Source organism: Balaenoptera musculus, chromosome 14, assembly GCF_009873245.2.
Source record: "Balaenoptera musculus isolate JJ_BM4_2016_0621 chromosome 14, mBalMus1.pri.v3, whole genome shotgun sequence".
Taxonomy (NCBI): Eukaryota; Metazoa; Chordata; class Mammalia; order Artiodactyla; family Balaenopteridae; genus Balaenoptera; species Balaenoptera musculus.
In genome coordinates, this window is record NC_045798.1 from 83,852,886 (window position 1) to 83,872,464 (window position 19,579).

Below are 19,579 nucleotides of genomic sequence, written 5' to 3' on the forward strand. Positions count from 1 at the left end.
TTATAAGTAGTAAACAGGGTTATGACTAGATTGCATTTCTCAGTTGGTTTTTTTCTGTTGTTTTTTTTTTTTCTTAGCTCATACTTTTTTAAGCAAAAGAAGTTCAGTTTATTGGTTTTCGCTTCTTTTTTGAAACGCTGTTTATCTGAAATAGATATTCCTAGAATGCAAACGTAATGACAGAACTTTGATCAATAAGTCTCCAAAATTTCCCGAGTGGGGGAAAGAGTGGGAGATGGAGATAAATGAAAAGTAACAGGAGAAGTAAGTGGGAGCTGACTTCAGACAAGTATTAAATTATCATTGGAAAAACCTAATTCTGTTCCCTCAGCAAGGAGGAGAGAAAGATTAGATGCAGGAAACTGATCTTGACACAAACACATATACACGCACACAAACAAATATGCACTCCCATACCCACAAACGCAAGATTTATTATAGATGGTTGAAATCAGGTGATTTCTCTGTTACAGGAACTTCTGTTTTCAGACAGGAAAGACAATCTCCTCAGGAGGACTGTTCCCTTGTATGCCTCTGAATAAACAGTCTTTTTTACATCAGAAGTTCTTTAAAATCATTATTGTAATCTTAAATTGTCCTTGGGGAATATCATGGACCAAATGTTTGTGTCTTCCCAAAATTCGTAGCTTGAAGTTGTAGCCTACCCGCCACCCCGTGTGACTGTATTTGGACATGGAACCTCCAAAGAAGTAATAAGATTGAATGAGGACCTACGGGTGGGGTCCTGATTTTGTAGAATTAATGTCCTTGTAAGAAGGTTAACGGCCTAATAAGTAATCAGGATTCCACAATATCTTCTTTACCTAAACCATGTTGTAAGATGATTAAATATCCTTCTCTACTACAACTGAGTAAACTACAAAGGCTGTATACTCACAACCATCAAGAATTTAGACCCTTTTCAGGAAAGTGCGTAATCATTTCTGTGACTTACTCCTGAGTTCTGAGCATCTCCTTTGTCCGATTTTTCTAAGCGTTAAGTCAGTGTCTTCATGAAGCTTCATTGACACTAGAAAGTTATCTTTAATCATACAGCATTAAGTTAAGCAAATGAGTATATTATTACATTTTCCATCTTGGATTCAGTAGCACTTCGTGGATACAGAGACACTGCACCGTTTCAGCTGAATTTCCATTCATCCATTTTCTTGTTACAATTTGTCTTTTCTTTAATTGTTTGCACATTTTCCCAAGACTTTTCTAGGATCAGCAGCTGTGGGTGCTTTGGCAGTGGAGAAGAGGAAGAAATGCACTTTGATATCATATGCTCCTCCTCCTGCCCCAAGTACTCAGTGATGCCTTGACCTTGCTTTCCTTGGATCTTTCCAGTTTGAAGAAGCAGGATCTCACAGGCTTACAAATTCTCTCTGGTGTCTCTTACATTCCCCGCTTCCTATGCTGACTTTGTGGTGAAGGCATATTTTGCAACTCCCAGAAGATACACTTCCTCCCTGTGAAACATTCCAGAAGATACAAAAAAAAAAATAACAAAAAACCCTGAGAAACAAAATCATTTCATTCGGAGGTAACTAGACTGATTTACTTATTCACTGGAAATAGTTTGCAGGTGTTCCTACCCTAGCACCTAGTACAAAACTCTTGAGGGGATCTTCCTGAATTGGGGTATCCCAGGTACCTCTAACTCCTGTACTGTAGGTACTCAGCCCTGATCCTTGATACCAAAAGAGGAACAAAAGGAAATTCAAGGTATCCTGGAGAAGAAACTCATCACCCAGTAGTTACCCACATGCCTCAAGAAAAATAAATGCAAGATATTATTCTGGTATAAACTTTTGTATTTGATAGAAAAGGGGCAGTTGTTTGCTGGTTTGTTTAATCCAAGGAAGTTTTTGCTTTAAAACTTTGCATAGAGTTTTTCTTCTATTTCCATTGCTTTCAAAATAGTTGGAAATTTCCTTCCACAAAGCTGTCCTTAGTTTTTGAGGTTATCATTAGAAGTTTTCCATAAAGTGTGTGTGTGTGTGTGTGTGTGTGTGTGTGTGTGTGTGTTTAAATGAAACAACAGCTGTTCTTCTGTAAAAATTTAATCCAAAATAGTGAAGATTAAAAAGCTTACATTATGAAATATTTTCTAGCAGGCTATTTACTATATCGTAACAAAATTTTCTGTCAGTGGCTTATAAAATAATACTGGGCTTAGAAAAAAAGTTTTCATACTGATGGATAAGAGATTCTTAGCAAAGTTTTGGTGATCGAAAATACTACTAGAAGTGTAGCAGATATTAACTGGAACTTCATGTAGTTCAGGGGAGCTGACTAGAAAAGGCCAGTTTAAAGGAAAATAAATATTCTCTTACTTGGAAAAGCTTCTTATACCAAGAACTAACTGCTAAAATGAGTTACCTTGCTAGCTAAAGCATTGATACATTTCTTAAGTCTTTATGATTGTTGTTGGTTTAGTGAAAAGGAGCACACCCTCAAAATTTTTCCCATTATTGTCCATGCAAAAACAGTTTTTTTTTTTCTTGAAAGTACTGCCAGCTATCACTCTGAGGGACCATTAACATTCCACCGGTAATATTTTCAACTATACTTAATCTCATCAGAGCTTTCTAGTCTTTACCAAATTGCTTAGTGAAAAACACTATCACTTTGTTATTTTAACTTGCATATTTCTGATTATTAGTACAGTTGATAAATTTCCATATGTTACTGATCTTTAGAATTTCTCATCTGTGATTTACTTGTTCATATCTTTTATACATTTTTCCTAATAAGCTGTCTTTGTCTTGTTTATTTTTATATAGTTAAATATTAATTCATCTATGTTTATATATCTATATCTATAGATCTATCTTTTCACTAGGTGGTTCTTGTCTTATTATTTCTTATCATGCATTTTTTCTTATTTTTCAATGTTGATATCTCAGTGTCCTAAGTCTTCTTTTTTATGCTTTGTATTTGGCTTTAAAAGTTGACACTCGATAAGGAGGGTGTATCTTATTACCTACTGGGGCATATTATTTATTGTACATCTGCACACTAACAGTTATCTTTCTTTTGGTGCACAGTTGGTTTTTTTCTTGGAATTATTAGTTTCATTTTCCCCCTTCTTTTTGTATTCCTGTTTCCAAGATATTGTCGCAATTTCATTTATCTAACTCCTAAATTTAATTATTTATTTAGGAATCATGTTTTCAGTTTCCAAGAACTTTCTTTTTAATTTATTATGGCAACTATTTTTTTAATATCTAAGATCTCCTTCTTTCCACAGCCTCTTGTCTCTTGATATAATACATTAAGTCCCTCTGAGATACTTATTAGAGAATTTTTTGTTTGTCTTAGTTTGTTATTAAACTTTTTTTCTTTGAATCAAGTGTTTGCTTTGAGTTTTTAATCTTCTTCTGGGGAGAAAGGGGTAAGTTTCTTCCAAGTAAGTTACAGGCTTTCCTCAAATGGCCCCAGAGCCTTTTTGTCCAGACATATTTAAGAACAAGGTAATGTAAGGTTCACTGTGAGTTAAGTATACAGGTCAGGCTTACTGATTTATGTGATTTCCTTTTGGGTGAAAATTTGGAGAAATTTCTATTTTCTGGAGTTCACTTATATAGAAAAGATCTGCATATTTCTCCCTAAGTACTATTTCTTGAGAGAAGAATTTTTCAATTCTTGCCCAGGGAGGCAGATACCCAGTTGCTAAGGCTTTTGTGAAGTAGTGGGGTGTACTATTTCTTACACACATTTCTTTTTATTTCTCCCCCGAGTATAAAAACTTGGTACCCAGCATATATTGATTCCACAGCCTCTCAGAGCTACAGTTCTATCTGTGAATTTTGGGGGATATACCTCCTCCAACTGGTTTCACCAGTTATTCTCCTCCATTTGTTATTCAAATTCTGGATATGTTTATCTCCTTCTCTAGATTTAGAGCTTGTTGGGGGGGAAAACAAAAAAGAAACAAAAACTTAAAAGTGCTTAAAAGAGCACTTAGGAGTGCTCCATAAATGTAGGATGAATGACCTAGTCATTTCTGTACTTTACTGAGGTCTCCCTGCATGGAGAATAGAGTTCAACCTCCTTTCATGCCTCAAGTGATACATGACCCAACTCCAGGACAGTGTAGTTATAGAGCATGAGACACTGAGGTCACAATTCTAGATCAATTCCCTATTCCTCCATGATAGCTGTCTCACCTATGACCAAGTTTTCACACCCATCTTATAGGGTGTCATAATAATTTAATACGGTAGTTGTTGCCGGATGTTTTTAAATTGCTTTTTCAAAGTAATGTCAAAAATGACATCATTTTGGCATTCAGGCAGTTTAGTTATTGATAAAACCTAACTTCTGTGCAGTGAAACAAGACACCAGATTGTGCAAAACATAATTTGAAAATACCAACTCAAGAACTGTGTGAAAATAAAAATTTCCCGTGAATTATCATTTATATTTAAAATTAGTCTGATTCCATGGCTATTATGGAAGACAAAAATAAATAGAATCAAAGACTTCTTAAGTAAATAGAAGGATAGAAATACTCAGTTTTCCTCCATCAAAGTTAAAATTGGAGGAGGAAATCTTTTAATTGAAGCTCCAGAAAAATCACTGTTATATGCTTACAGTGAGGATATAAGACAGAGATAGAGACAGATATATAGAGAGGGGACACACACGCACACACACACACACGCACGCACACCAGAGCAGATCTCTGTATTATGCTACTCCTTTCAAAAATCTGTGCTGCAGCATTATTCACTTTTTAGAAAGAATTACCATATACATTTTCTAGTTTCTGTTTATAATGTTTCTCAAATTCTTAGATAAGTTCAAGGTAACTGTTTTAGTAAATTAAGATAAGTCACTCTTAACAGTTGGATCTTGTAGTATTTATTTTGCAGCCAAATTGACAGGATTTCTGTATTTCCAAGTATAAAGGTAGGGGCTTTTTCCCCTGATCAAGGTAGGGGGCCATTTGAAAATAATAACACCTAGGATAGCAAAAGTTAACTTTTTTGTACTGATAGTAAATGTTTGGGTTTTTTAAAATTTGGTAGTAAATTAAGAATTGGCCAGGGCTTCCCTGGTGGTGCAGTGGTTGAGAATCTGCCTGCCAATGCAGGGGACACAGGTTCGAGCCCTGGTCTGGGAAGATCCCACATGCTGCGGAGCAACTAGGCCCGTGAGCCACAATTACTGAGCCTGCGCGTCTGGAGCCTGTGCTCCGCAACAAGAGAGGCCGCGATAGTGAGAGGCCCGCGCACCACGATGAAGAGTGGCCCCCACTTGCCGCAACTAGAGAAAGCCCTCGCACAGAAACGAAGACCAACACAGCCATAAATAAATAAATAAATAATTTTTAAAAAAGAATTGGCCAAAGATGGGGTGACAACAACAATATCAGTAACATGTAAACCTAGTCACCAGATTCTGATTATTTGTGAACGTGATTATTCTGAAAGCACTAGGCAGGAGTAACTAGAAAAACAATCAAAAGTTCAATGCAAATTACAATGTGAATATAAAATTTAAATGCTCTATAGCTCTACTGAATTTTGAATACGAATGATGTCCATTTTCTTTTTTGTCATAAACATTTTAGTCCTTGTTGCAAATCTTCAAAGCCGCCCATATCTTATGTATTAAGTTTTTCTCAAATGTCGGCAAGGTAAAGAACTAAACAGGCTAAGCAGTATCTGTGTCCGTTTCCTAGTGCCAAGTCACAATGTTGTAAATAATGTTCTTTGCATTGTCTCTTTACTATCATTCTTTATAGAAACAGTGATATAATGGAGCCATTAAACATTTGAGAACCTTTTTATATATATGAAATAAGTGTTTAAAAATATCTCCCCCATTGAAAAGATCCAAATGAGAGCAGTAGACTATTGAAAAAGATCTCTTTTTCTGTTGCATTACTTACGACGATCCTGTAAACAAAGTGAAGGAAAACATATAGGGATAAATTAGAGAAACAGTCGAGTCTGGTATTTGCTTTGTGTACGTCATTTGGTCCAGGTGCTTTTGTTTGAGATTAACTTTGGATCGGCTCAGGAAAGGTAAACACAGAGGAGAAATGCTGTCTACTCTTCCGTACACTCTCTTGAGGGCAAACTAGCCTTTCACAGGAAGTGTGTGTATTGTTGTTCGCTGTTGTTTTTCCTGCCTCTGGCTTTATACCTAGTGCATGGTTATTATGATATAGAGTAACAACACAAAGTAACATACTAAGGGAATTTATTTCTAACATTGTCTACTCATTTTAGGGTAATATATTTTAAAGCTGTGTTGAGAATTACAGTATTATTCAAAGGAATCGATATTAAATCTTAAAAGTATATATATATAATTTAAAAGAACAGAAAATATACGTGTGAATATATGTGACAGGAATATATATTAAATACTAAAATTATATATAAATGCATTTAAAAGAATATAAAATATATGTGTGAATACATACATATATAAAGTATATATATTATAAGATATATAAAATAATAGGATATATGTGTGTATGAAAAAAATATAGAATGTTCTTGGTAAAATTTTTATTCATGGATCATACTAAAAATAAGATTTTTGCTTCCCTTTGCCATTCTTTTAAATCTTTTCTTCCAAAGTGAATCTTAACTGTGTACTATTAGACAATAAAACCACGTCCTTCTCCGCCTTCTCATCATTTAAGAACTTTAGTGGGAAACATTTGTTGCAAAAGCAGCCATACTATTGAAAAGTCTTGGACATTTAAAAGTTGCTGGCATAGATGACATGGTATCTTTTCCCTCTATGGACTTATTATTCTTTGGTTTAAAGTATGTTTGGTATGAACTAATAATAGACAATTTGTTGAAACCACTTTCATTCCTTGCCATATTTATTCCAAACTGCCATTTCAGTGATCTTTTTACTGATATTTGTAATTCCATGTGTTGAAGTACCAACCAAGAGAAGTCATAAAATACAGCTGTTTTTGTTTTACATAGGTACTTACTTATAAATATTCTAGTTAGTAAACTATTGTATGAGGCACACACAGAGGTGTGACTAATAATCTGAATCTCAAGTTTACATAGCCATTAATATAAGTGTTCTCATGCAATATTTTTTCTAATATAAATAATTCTCATGTAGATGTCTAGATATCCCTCTAGACATTTATATTTTATCATTTTGATATAATATCAGTTATTTGGATTTATTATAAAATACTTTCTCCTTTTGATGCAAGATTCACTGTATTTTAAAGACATATATATATGTATATATATTTTTTTACTTTCTAGGTAAATGTGGTCTTTCTTAGTACAAATCTGTCATATCTTCCTACATTGTTTTTTTTCCCAATACCTTCAAGAATCTGATGCTATACCAATAAAACAGATCATCGTTCTGAAATGAACTTTTTTTTTTATCACTAATAGGAACACATTCACTTCCATCTACAGATGTTTATGAGCATTTCTATTTGATGTTATTTTAAACAAAGAATGTTGCTTTCCTCATTGGTCGTGACAAAGGCTATACTACAGTCAAGTAACCTTTATGGACTTGATTTGGTTATACTGAAAGTAGCAAAAATAGTATGAAGAAACACTTTGACCATTTCCTTCACTTTTTACTTCAGCCTGAGGCAGTTTCTCCTGTGTAGGCACTGGATACCCTCTGTTAATTCCTTGAAGTAGAAATAATTTGGTGTGTTAGCAGATGGGATTGCTGTAGTCATATTTCTTTATATCAGAGAGTAATTCCATTAAAGAAAATCTAGGGTAGACTGAGCCAACAGATTTCTAGAGAGTTCAAGAGAGATAAAGCGATACCAGTCTGGTTTCTCCAAATTTCTTTGAAATCCAAATATATATGCATGTGGGTGTTCTTTCCAATTATAAATGGAATATATTTTTATTATATGTATATAATATATAATATATATATAATATATATATATAAACAAGCCACAAAAGAAAAATGAAAGAAAGGCAAGGAAAAGGAGGAAACAAAAAATAGAGAAAGAAATAAAAATTCAAAAAAAGAAAAGAAGAAGAATACAGATAACTGGAGAGAGAGTGAGTGAAGGGAGGTGGGAGTCTGGCAGGAAGGAAAAAGGGAGTGAAGTAGAAAAATGCAGGAAAGAAAAGAGGAGAAAAAGTAGGAGGGAAGGAAGAAATAAGGAAAGAAGGTGCTCTCTATATATGTTGTGCGTTATGTAAACCTGTGCGTCTGCTCCCAGACTTCCATCTGTTGTCACTCCAGTGTTGACTGGGTTACTCATGGATACGACTGAATGTGTTGTTCCCACTAATCCCCAGATTCCTGCTTTTCAGCCCCTATCATTTTCCCCCATTTTTTAAAAATAGTTACTTGTCTTTGTATAGAAAGATGGCAATTGTTAGTGGGGAGCGTGCAGAAGTAGAGGCATATATAGGAGGTTGGAAAGTACTATTGTCTGTGTCTAAATGCAGCATCCATGGATTTAAAAGGACAGATGCCTCAATTATATGATGGATCCAGACCCTGGCATTAGAGCCAGGAAGATAAACAGAAAGAATATAATCTGTCACTGTGTTTCTGCCTTTTTTTTTTTTCTTAATTCTTTAGTCACCTTCTAGAGGTGAAGCCAGGGTAAGCCATTCCCTGAAGAATCAACTTACAGTGGGTTCCACTGTAGCTGTCAGGCAGATATGTCATTTTGAACAGTCTTAGAACTTTACTTGTGAGCATGCTTTATCATAATTCTGACTTGCTCTTCTGGCTATAGAAATTTCTAGGTTTACCATAAATATGCAGTACCTATTTTTGCCTCCTTTAGCTGTCAACTTCAACCTATCTCATACTTTTAAAAGTTTAATAACTTAGATTTGTATAGCCCTGATTTGTTTTCAAGTCGATTTAAGAAATAAAATTTCATTTCATTCTCAAGCAACCTCTCAGATGTCAAAATTAATATCCCAATTTCAGAGACAAAGGAACTGAAGCCAAAGAGATTAACTGCCTTTTCCTGGGTTACCTGGACTAATACCAGCAGAAGTAAGATTGCAACTCAACCTTCCTGATGCCTATGTTTGTGAAATGAAGGCCATTTCTGTTTTGTTTTGATTTTCACTTTATATGACAAGCATCTACAGATGGAAAAGCAGGGTCTTTCTTACCTTTCCTTCCGCCTTGAAAAGGCATGGGGTCCTTCTAGGTTTATCAGCCCAACTAAATTAATGCCTTAAGTGCCCTGATGGAAATGTTTTCTCTCTCTTACCACACCCAAAAGTTCGACGTCTAATAGCAGCTTAGGTTGGAAGAGGACTCTGGCCACGAAAGGAACCAACGATTCCATTCATAAACCGTATTGCCTGAGATCACCTCTGAGTGCTCAGAGAAACCTAGGATCCCAATCACTGAAATAAATGGCCAGTTGATTTATTACTTCCCCATTTTTTTTACTCACTTATGCATTCATTTATTCATTTAATTGTCTTTGTTGAGCTGCTGCTTCCTGCTAGGTGACAGATCAGCATTCCCAACCCAGCTAATACACAGTGAGGTAGCACCCCAGATTTCAGGAAGATTTGCCACCAAATGACAAGATTTTTTTTTTTTCTGAAATAAAATTAAGATGGAAAAAATGTTTAAAACTATATAACTAGGGAAAAATATTCATTATGTAGCCCTTAACAATACTTGGACTGTGGGAGACTCCATTTGCAAGAAATGGTTGAATTCTCCTTCCAATTTGTAAGACATTGCTGCTCATCCCTGTGGTCAAGGCTGTCTGCTGATGAGTGAATCTGACTTTTGCATGCCTGGCTAGTTAAGCTTTTTTTGGTTAAATGATTCATTAAACTCAGTCAATCCAGAAAGAGGAGCTAGTTAGAGGAGCTACAGTATTTCATGCTTGCTTGTTAAACTCCTTCTTCACATAATGAGCAGAGTTTCAAAACTTTTGACTCTACTGCCACTAGCAGTAAAATACTTTGCTGAGATATGGATGGTACAGTTTTCTGTTTTGGGAACATAGTTGCTGTAGATGGAAGACACTGGTGGCTGATGGCCAAAATGTCACATATGCTCTATTATCTCAAGTAAATACCTTCTGAGCCTCAAACATTATTCCTTATTCTGTTTTGACAACTTTACTATATTTTTTTCTCATGTAGTTGTCTGTAATCCATTCTGACAAAAAAAGCTCAGCTCTTTAAAAAAAATGTATGTTTATGTAAGAATGCTTTCTACTTTCTGAAAGAAGAAACTGCATCCACAGTTCTTATATGCTCATGTGTTTTCATGTGTTTCTGCTTTACATTAATCCATATCCCTGCGAAATATAAGTTCAACTTGAGCATAGGAGTTATTTGGAATTACATATTTGTATGAGGTGTAATACATACATTTTGGAAATTTTGCATATTTTAAAACATATTTAAAAAATACTGAGGGTAAAATGCAGCCACAAACAAATCATGACATTACAAAATGTCATTGAATTTGACTCTTGGTAGGTTGGAATTTCATGTAAGGCTCTCCCACTGATTTAATCTAGGATTTTAGCAAAGTTAAGTACAGTTATAACTCTGAGTTTTCTTATTGACAAATGAGGCAAATTGTCCACTAATATACCATAGGGTTATTCCCACAGCAGATTATTTATTTTGAGTAATGTACTGTAATCTTTGTTACCTATTCAATAAAGTGATATCTCCATATATGTTTTTCATATTACAATGGGCTCACTATATTCTCTTAAAAAAAAAAAAGCATATTATTTATATGCATTTCTATCAGACCATTTCTACCATAGTCTATGCAGTTAAAAATTTCAGAGAATAGGAAATACCTTCTTGGGAGCTCCACCTTTTTATGACAGGAGATTTTGAGCTTTGTTTATTTGGTCTTAGATATAAACTGAAAGATGTCTTTATATGGAATTACTGAATTTCCATGATTCACCTTCTGAATTGAGGTGTTCTGTGCTGTTGCAGGAACTTGTGGCCAGTATTACTGTGTGATTTTTTTTTTGTTTAACAATGTAGGATTTTTTATTTTAAACATTTGCCCATAATATTTATGCTTTATGCATTCTATTTTTTGCTTTCCATTTATATAAATACATTTTTGAAAGATCTGAAGAAATAAGAGATGCAACCTTTGGTCAATTTTAGGTATATTCTCTAATGTAAGCAACCCAACAGTATTTCTATTTTATTTTAATAATTTTGAAATTTACTCATTTGCCAAGTATTTTCCAGTTGATCTCTTTGACCTCCACCCCTTCCTCTCAGTCTCTCTTTCTCTTTTTCCTTGCCCAACTTTTTCTGTGTAGTATTTTACATCTTAGACTTCTAACATTCAGGGAAGGAGTTTGAATTTCCTCCCCCCTTTTGTTAATGGTTAGATAAAGATGTCAACATGATTTTTACTTGCCATGTTTAAGGCCTTTTGCAATGCCTGTTGGCACTACAGGTGATTGTCTGATTGTCAGCAGGAAGCTGGTCTGATGCCCAAAGCATTAGATGACGGGTCAGGACACCTCACTCATTATGTGTGATACCAAGCACCCAAGTTTAAGACCATAATTGTTCCTATTCTCTGCATATTATTTTTCTCATCTGTGAGGTAAAGCGTTTGGAAATAATTGATTATATCCCTTCAACTCTAAGATTGCACAGTCTCTTCTAAGAAACACTATCAGTTTACTATGGCTATTGCTTCTGTCAAGAGAAAATTCAGAGAGCTTTACTTGATATGAATATTTTATTGAACAAGGAGCAAAATGTTCACGAACAGGGAGACCTCAAAGGAAAGTGGTTAGAAGTTCAGCTGTCAGCAGCACAGCTCAGTTTATGAAGCATGGCCCCCTGAGAGACGAGTTCCTTCTCCCAGCCAAGCCCTGTCTTGTGCTGATGGCAGATGGTGCTCTTGCTGGAAGTGATGTTTTGCTTTCTGACAGTATCAGGGTGGAAAGTGTGTGGACGGTGTTGGAAGCATGAAGACAATGTTCTTAAGAGTTTTCTCTTGTCTCAGCTCTAGTTCCCCATTCCCAGCAGAGTAACCACAGAGAAATTGCACCCTTTCAGGGGTGCAGCCATTCAGGGGGGTTCAGCCTGCTGCAGGGAGGTGACAACAAAAAACAACAACAAAACATAGGCACACGCATGAGAGCAAGGTGATTGAGCGTCTTACCAATTACCTTACTGAAATCTGTGTCTTGGGGGATGACTGCCCAATGTATTTGGGAACTTTGTATGTTGCACTCTTAGATTAATTGTAACTCCGTGCCAGTGAAGCACTTAGTTTGCCATTGTTACAATAGGGAGTACACATCGCAAGTTTCTAATATTTTGAACAAGTTAAATTGCCTAAGCTCGCAAAAAAGAAGTGTCGCACATGTTGTTGGTCTGTCTATACTTCAGAGCAAGCGCCCTGTTTCCCATCGTGGTTGGTTACCAGAAACCAACATTCCTTTTCATTGCATCACTGACTTGTTTGTAGCTGATTAGTTAGGAAGCTTATGCTAACATGGAGAAAGCCTAAGTTTTATTTAAGGTCAGAGTTAGCATTTTGGGGAAATCAGGACAGTTTAAAGTTTGGGTATTATGACTCTGAGTGTTTGGTTTAGGAGTATATCCAAACTGTGGTCTCTGTTTTGGTCTTTCTTTCACATTTGCTATATAGGAGCTCTATGAGGGGAAAAAAAAAAAACTGCAGAAGAAAAGAATTTGTAACTTGCCAGGTGCAGGTGACTAGATAATTCCACAGATGGCATGTGTTGAGGCAATTCTCAGAGCTACACGTTCTGAGACTACACTGAACTTCACTGGCCATTTCCATCAGAGCTCTTGGGTGACCAGGTGCATTGTCAATGAGCAGTAATGTTTTGAAAGGAAACCTTTCTCCTGAGTAGTAGGTCTGGACAGTGGGCTTAAAATATTTAGAAAACCATGTTGTAAAAAGATGTGCCGTCATCCTGGCTTTGTTGTTCCATTGATAGAGCGCAGGCAGAGTAGATTTAGCATAATTCTTAAGAGCCCCAGAATTTTTGGAATGGGAAATGAGCATTTGCTCCAGTGTAAAGTCACCAGCTGCAGTAGCCCCTAACAAGAGAGTCAGCTTGTCTTTTGAAGCTTTGAATGCAGGCATTGTCTTCTCCTCTCTGGCTATGTAAACCCTAGATGGCATCTTCTTCTAGTATAAGGCCATTTCCTCTACATTGCAAACCTATTGTTCAGTTTAACCGCCTTAATTAATGATCTTAAATCAGATTTTCTGGATAACTTGCTGCAGTTTCTGCATCAGCACTTGCTGCTTCATCTTACACTTTTATGTTAGGGAGACAGCTTCTCTTAAACATTATGAACCAACTTCTGCCAGCTTCGAACTTTTCTTATGCAGCTTCCTCACCTCTCTCAGCCTCCACAGAACTGAAGAGAGTTGGGCCTTGTCCTGGATTGGGTTTTGGCTTAAGGAAATATTGTGGCTCACTTGATCTTCTATCCAAACCACTCAGATTTTCTCCATATTGGCAATAAGGCGGTTTTGCTTTCTTATCATTTATGTGTTCACTGCATTAGCACTTTTAATTTCCTTCAAGAACTTTTCCTTTGTATTCACACCTTTGCTAAATGTTTGGTGCAAGAGGCCCAGCTTTTGTTGGCCTATCTGGGCTTTTGAGCTGCCTTCCTCACTAAACTGAATGATTTGTTGCTCTTGGTTTAAAGTGAAAGAAGTACAACTCTTCCTTTCATTTGAATATATATAGGCCATTGTAGGGTTTCTAATTGTCCTAGTTTAAATATGACTGTGTCTCAGGGAATAGGGAGGCCCGAGGGGAGGGAGAGAGCTGGGGGGACACTGCTGGTCATGGAGCTGTCAGAACATACACGGTATTTATCAGTTAAGTTCTCTGTCTTATATGAGCACAGTAAATGGCACCCCGAACAATTTCAATAGTAACATCAAAGATCACTCATCACAGATCACCATAACAAATGTGATAATGAAAAAGTTTGAAATATTTCAGGAATTACCAGAATTTGACAGGGAGACACTAAGTAAGCAAATGCTATTGGAAAAATGGCTCCAGTAGATTTGCTCAACACAGCGTTGCCACAAACCTTCAATTAAAAAAAAAAAAAAAAAAAGGCAATATCTGAAGTGCAGTAAGGAGAAGCACAAAGAAATGAGGTATGCGTACATTTTATTAAAAAAAAATCATTGGTCCAGAAAATTAAAGAGAAATGGGGACCAAAAGTAGCACAAAAGATTATCATATAAAAAAAGCAGTGCTATAAAATAACTTTCTCAAAATTGTACTTAACTTTAGCTTCAAATAAGTATAAAATCTAGTCGGAGTTACTTCAATTATCTTTAATAGTTCTCATAAAGTACTGTCATTTTATAGAAGAATATTATTCTTTATAGATGAATAAGAATTGTATGGAAGTATATAAATACTGAATTATCTTTACTTCCGTGACTGATGGTGAAATTTATCAGTGGAATCCTCAGGAATATTTGCCAACCAACTTCTTTTTCACTCAGAGAATAGGCTCTGTCTTTTAGAAAATGAATCACAGAAGACTTTCACATACAGGCTTCTTAACACATTAATAAACATAATTTGAAATGGTTATAAGTAGATTAAGACATTGACAAAAATGACATGAACGTACCATTGATTAAGAATAAACAGTAGATAAGAGATAAAACTTAATATTTACAATTAACACTTTTATGTTGATGTCTGTCATGCCATTTCTATCAAAAGTGCCTGGCAGTTATACCAGAGAGAGAAAATGAATTTTATGTCTGAAAGACTGCTTATTAAGATTTTGAGCAAATCGTTCTGTGCAGACAGAAGGAGCAACTGTCAAAATAGATAACTGAGGTTATTGTTGCTACAATGTGCCACTCACAGTTGCCAGTCACTTATTACTGTTTATAGAGGAATGTAGCTTTTTACAGCAAAAATAAAGATTGAACGTTCTATGCATTGAACGTCTAGCATTTTTTGGATTAATAAAATTCACTGTTTGTAGTTTAAACAGATCATGATTAGAACACACTCAAACATTTTTCTCATTCTCAAAACCAGTCTTTCCCTCTTATAAAATTTAAGCGTCCGAAGGGGATTGGACACAGTGAGATAAGATCTGAGAGCTCCCTGAGACAGAGCTTTGTTTGCGTTGTATCTTTGCTCTTGTTACAGTGTGATAACATTAAAAAAAAAGTGTTCTAGGCAGTCATCTGTCTGCCTGCCTTTCTATTGATAATTTTGCCTCTCCAAAACAGAGACGGTACCTATAGGCAGGGATATATTGTTGTGTGTGTAAGTCCTTAGGCTTTGTTCATTGTGATAGCATTGCGTCATGGGTTCCATGAAGACTGCAGAATTTATATCCAAAAACATCCTTGCAAGTGTACGTGACTTTCCACCGCAGAGGCTGACCTGTTTCCTTTATGTCCTTTTATTCAGTAGCAGTTTGGCTGAGTGCTCATCTGTGTTGCCCTTAAGAGCCTCATAGTCTATTAGCCGTAACTATATATCCCTGTAAGGCCCTGACCATTCCAAACCGACTGCCATCCCAAATTTGCCATCCCTCTATGGTAGTTACATCTGCCTCCCCTCTGCTCCTCCGGGACCTATTAATTCTACTGATGGTAGGCCATCTTTGTAACATCATTTACTACCATAAGCCCTAACCTAAAGAAAATGACAATCTATTGACTTAATCAACATCGGGAGATTAGGATGGACATATATACACTACCATGTGTAAAATAGGTAGCTAGTGTATAGCACAGGGAGCTAGCTCAGCGCTCTGTGATGACCTAGATGGGTGGGATGGGGGGTGTGGGAGGGAGGTCCAAGAGGGAGGGGATATAGGTATACATAGGGCTTATTCACTTCATGGTACAGCAGAAGCTAACACAACATTGTAAAGCAATTATACTCCGATAAAAATTGCAACTAAACAAAACAAAAACAATGCCTCTTACGAGCCTATTTCTTAGGCGAGCTCAGGAAGTGCAGAGGAACCAAGACAGTTTGGATTCTATGTAGGTAACCCCACTTCAAGTGTCAGGACGACGACTCCTCCGTCAGCCCTGACTGTGGCACGGGAGACTTGCTGAGCCTGAGAATGTGGCCTTCTCTGAAATCTGACCATTCATTCCCCTGAGTCCTGTGCCTGCTTCTGTTCTATCTCCAGCGCCAGGTAATGGGAGTCTCTTGAGATGTGTCCATAGAGCCCTCTTCCCACACAGCTTGCTTGAAGGCGGTAGTAGCCTGGCCTGAAACTCTCAGCTACTCCTGCTATTGCGTCAGTGACACTCAACGAGGACCACTTAGTTGCACAGTCCTTATCAGTGCTAAGTAGTTTATTCCTCTCAAATGCCAAAGATACGGCCCCGGCCCATGCATCCCCTCTGCCCTGTCATGCCCCAGTCCCCGACAGCGTCGAAGACACAGGCAGTGGGGGCCCCTGAGCTGCTGAGGCTGCCAGAAGGGCCTTCACCCGGCAGCTGTGGGGTTGGGTGCCTCACCTGGCCCAAACGCCATGCCTTCCCACCCTTCTTACTTAGTTCTGCAGATTTTGTTCAAAGAAATGCCTCTCAGTTTGCTGTAAGCAAGCCTTGTTTCCTAGTTTTGACCAGTGAGATAGATTCCTTCTGGGGGAGAGCTTTCTTTCTTCACACCAAACCCTGCCTCACCAGGTGGGCCTTCATCCTTTCTCCCCGCTGTGTCAGCCTCCCCACCAAGCTCCTCTGTGTTTCACTAACTACACTTGAGCCTGTAACCTTCTTTGGGGGACGACTTTGAGCCACCAGAGACCCTCGACTGTATGGAGGGTCAGCAGTGCCTGGGATTGTATGTCACCTCCCTGCTCCGGAGGCAGCCTCTTACTGATAGTTCATGATTTGGAGGATAAACCCCTGCTCATTGGTCTCAGAGCAGAGCAAACTCCGAGGCCTGATTTACAGTCTAGATCTCTGCACAGCCTCGGGCAGGCTGGGCGCCTCCTACTTCCCTATCCTGTTGGCTCTCCACTTGCTAGTGCCTCCTGGGAGCACTTCTTAATAAATCACTTGCATCTGAACTCTCAGCTCAGTATCTGACTCTGAGAGAACCTGAAATAAGAAAAGTATTTTTTATCACATGCCTATGACTCTGCGAGAGCAGCCACTGACAGAAAGCAACGAGTCCATAAAAGAAAATAAAAGACAATAAAAGCGACAGAACCCAGTATTAAAGTCCTAGTACAGAATTCCACTTCAAGAGGAAATAAACAGAAGCCATTCAGTGATTCAACTGTGGATCAAGTTCTGGTCTACAGGAAGTCCACTTTGTTGTACAATAATCAAATAGCAGTTCGCCCTTGTACATGATTTAAAGAGAAAATGGAGATGGGGGAGCCCAACATATAACTGAATTCAGATCATTCGGTTTATGTGTTCCTGGTTCAACAGGTGACACCAAAGGTCTGTATCATGAAACTTCCTCAGAAGTTGAGGAGAGTCATTTCTTAGGTATAGAGGTACTATCTCAATTCCATGAACAGGGTAGCAGATATTAGCTACAATATTGTTAACTGTAATCAAAACGGAAAAATTTCCTTTAACTTCCATAAATGCTTATTTATTTCCATTGTTAATATACCAATTTAGGAGATTTTTATCCATTAAAATTTGATCCACTTGTGTTTGTGTGTGTGTGTGGGTGATGTGTGTGTGCATGTGCGTTCATGTGCGTAGTTCTAATGAAGGTTTCTGTAAAAAAATATATATATACACCATGGATTTTAAAACAAACTTTTATTATAAAAAAGGCTTGAAGGGATGCTAAAATATTTTCAGGGTGTAAGTGGGGGATTAGGTTGGGAAGGACAATAGCCTGTGGATCTGATACAAGTAAACTGTATAACACAGATCCTTTTAGCCACTGTGTAGACGGGAGAGGCCAGTGAAAATAGGGCAACAGAGAAATAGTCACAGATTTTAGGGCTTTTGTTTTCTGTTGATTTTTTTTTTTTTTTTGTAATAAACCTCTCAGAAATTATCCTTTGTCAGCCAAAGCCTGGGGAGTATATATAGCACTTTACACCACAACACAGAGTAGAAAGAATAAGCCAGTCCCAAGTATTCATGAGCCGTTGCAACAACAATATTTTTCAGATTGGGTAAGAGAGAAGGAATGTGGGGTTGCTGTATTTTCAACAGTGTTCACAAGTAAGCTGATAACTGAGTCTCTTGTTGACGAACAAACTGAGTTAAATTTTGAGTAATTGTGTGTGGAGCAGTAGGTAAGTCTCTCCTGTTTAGAACATCATTTCAGATTCAAGTAATATGGTGCATTCTTGCATAACTTTCCCCAGGTATTGATTTTTCAAGAAGACACCCCAGGATTATGTAGATGAGTTTAATTAACGTAATTCGTCATTAACTCCCTAGTTAGCATGAGAATTCGGCATATTTCTCCCGTTATTACAAAGTTCCCGATCTTGTGTCGGTTTGACCTAGTTTACAATTGCTTAGTATTGGAGAATCATGCCACTTTTGCTTCCACAGTGCCCTTCTAACTTTTGAGATGCTCATGCTACAGTCTCCCAGGGAATTCTCCCTTATCCTGGGCCACAGCACCGGGCATTGGCTGTCTCAGCAATTAGTTGGCCTGACTTGCTCAGAACCCTGTAGTTCACCCGCAGATGAATCACTAGGGGAAGAAAATACTCTTCTTATCACTTCTAGTCACACCCTTTTTCATCCTGTTTCTTAAACTCCTTTCTTTTTTCCCTGATGTCTCATACCCTCTCCCTTCAATGCAGGCAAAGGATTGTTCTGGCTTCCTGTAGAAATGTTTTCTCTTCAGCCAATCCCCAGGGTTGTCTCCTTGTGCCTCTTCCAGAATATATCATCAGCTACTCGTTCTTTACTGTAAGATTATATAAGAAAGTGACAACTCGATATTAATTACCACACTGCCTGAGTGAGCTGGAGCATTCCTGGAGAAGCAATAAATGATACCAAGTTTGAAAATGGAAAAAGAGAAGGCTCTGTATGCAACTGAAGTAAAGGCCTTTCCCAAGCTGCCTCTAATTAGGGTTACATTAATTTTCTAATAAGGATAGTTTGTCATTAACCTACCACATCACTAGAACTTTGAATATTAGTTGTAGTATTTTATATCTAGTATGTATATATACATACGTAAATGTAGATTTATGTTTCAAGTAACTATTCCGTGAACCGTGTATGTTTCAATCAGAAAATTAATATCAGTAATTCTCCATTCTTTTTACATCCTTGCAGTTGTACTGTGTAAGTACAATCTCATCACGTCTTGATAAAACAAGGTACATAACTGGATGGGTCCAAAAGGCAATTGTAGTAAAGTTGCCATCTGGCTTCTGCACCTGCAATTAATTTGGCAGATTTGGACATTGGTTTCTCTATGGCCATCTAAAAAACTTTTCATCGAGTCTCATTATCCTTGAGCAGATGACAACACTGACCATTTCTTTAAATTTTTTTTCTTTGTTGAATTCTGTAAAATCACTTCGTCCTGGTTCTTCTATGTTACTGGCCATTTCTGGGTCTTCCTCCCTCTCTC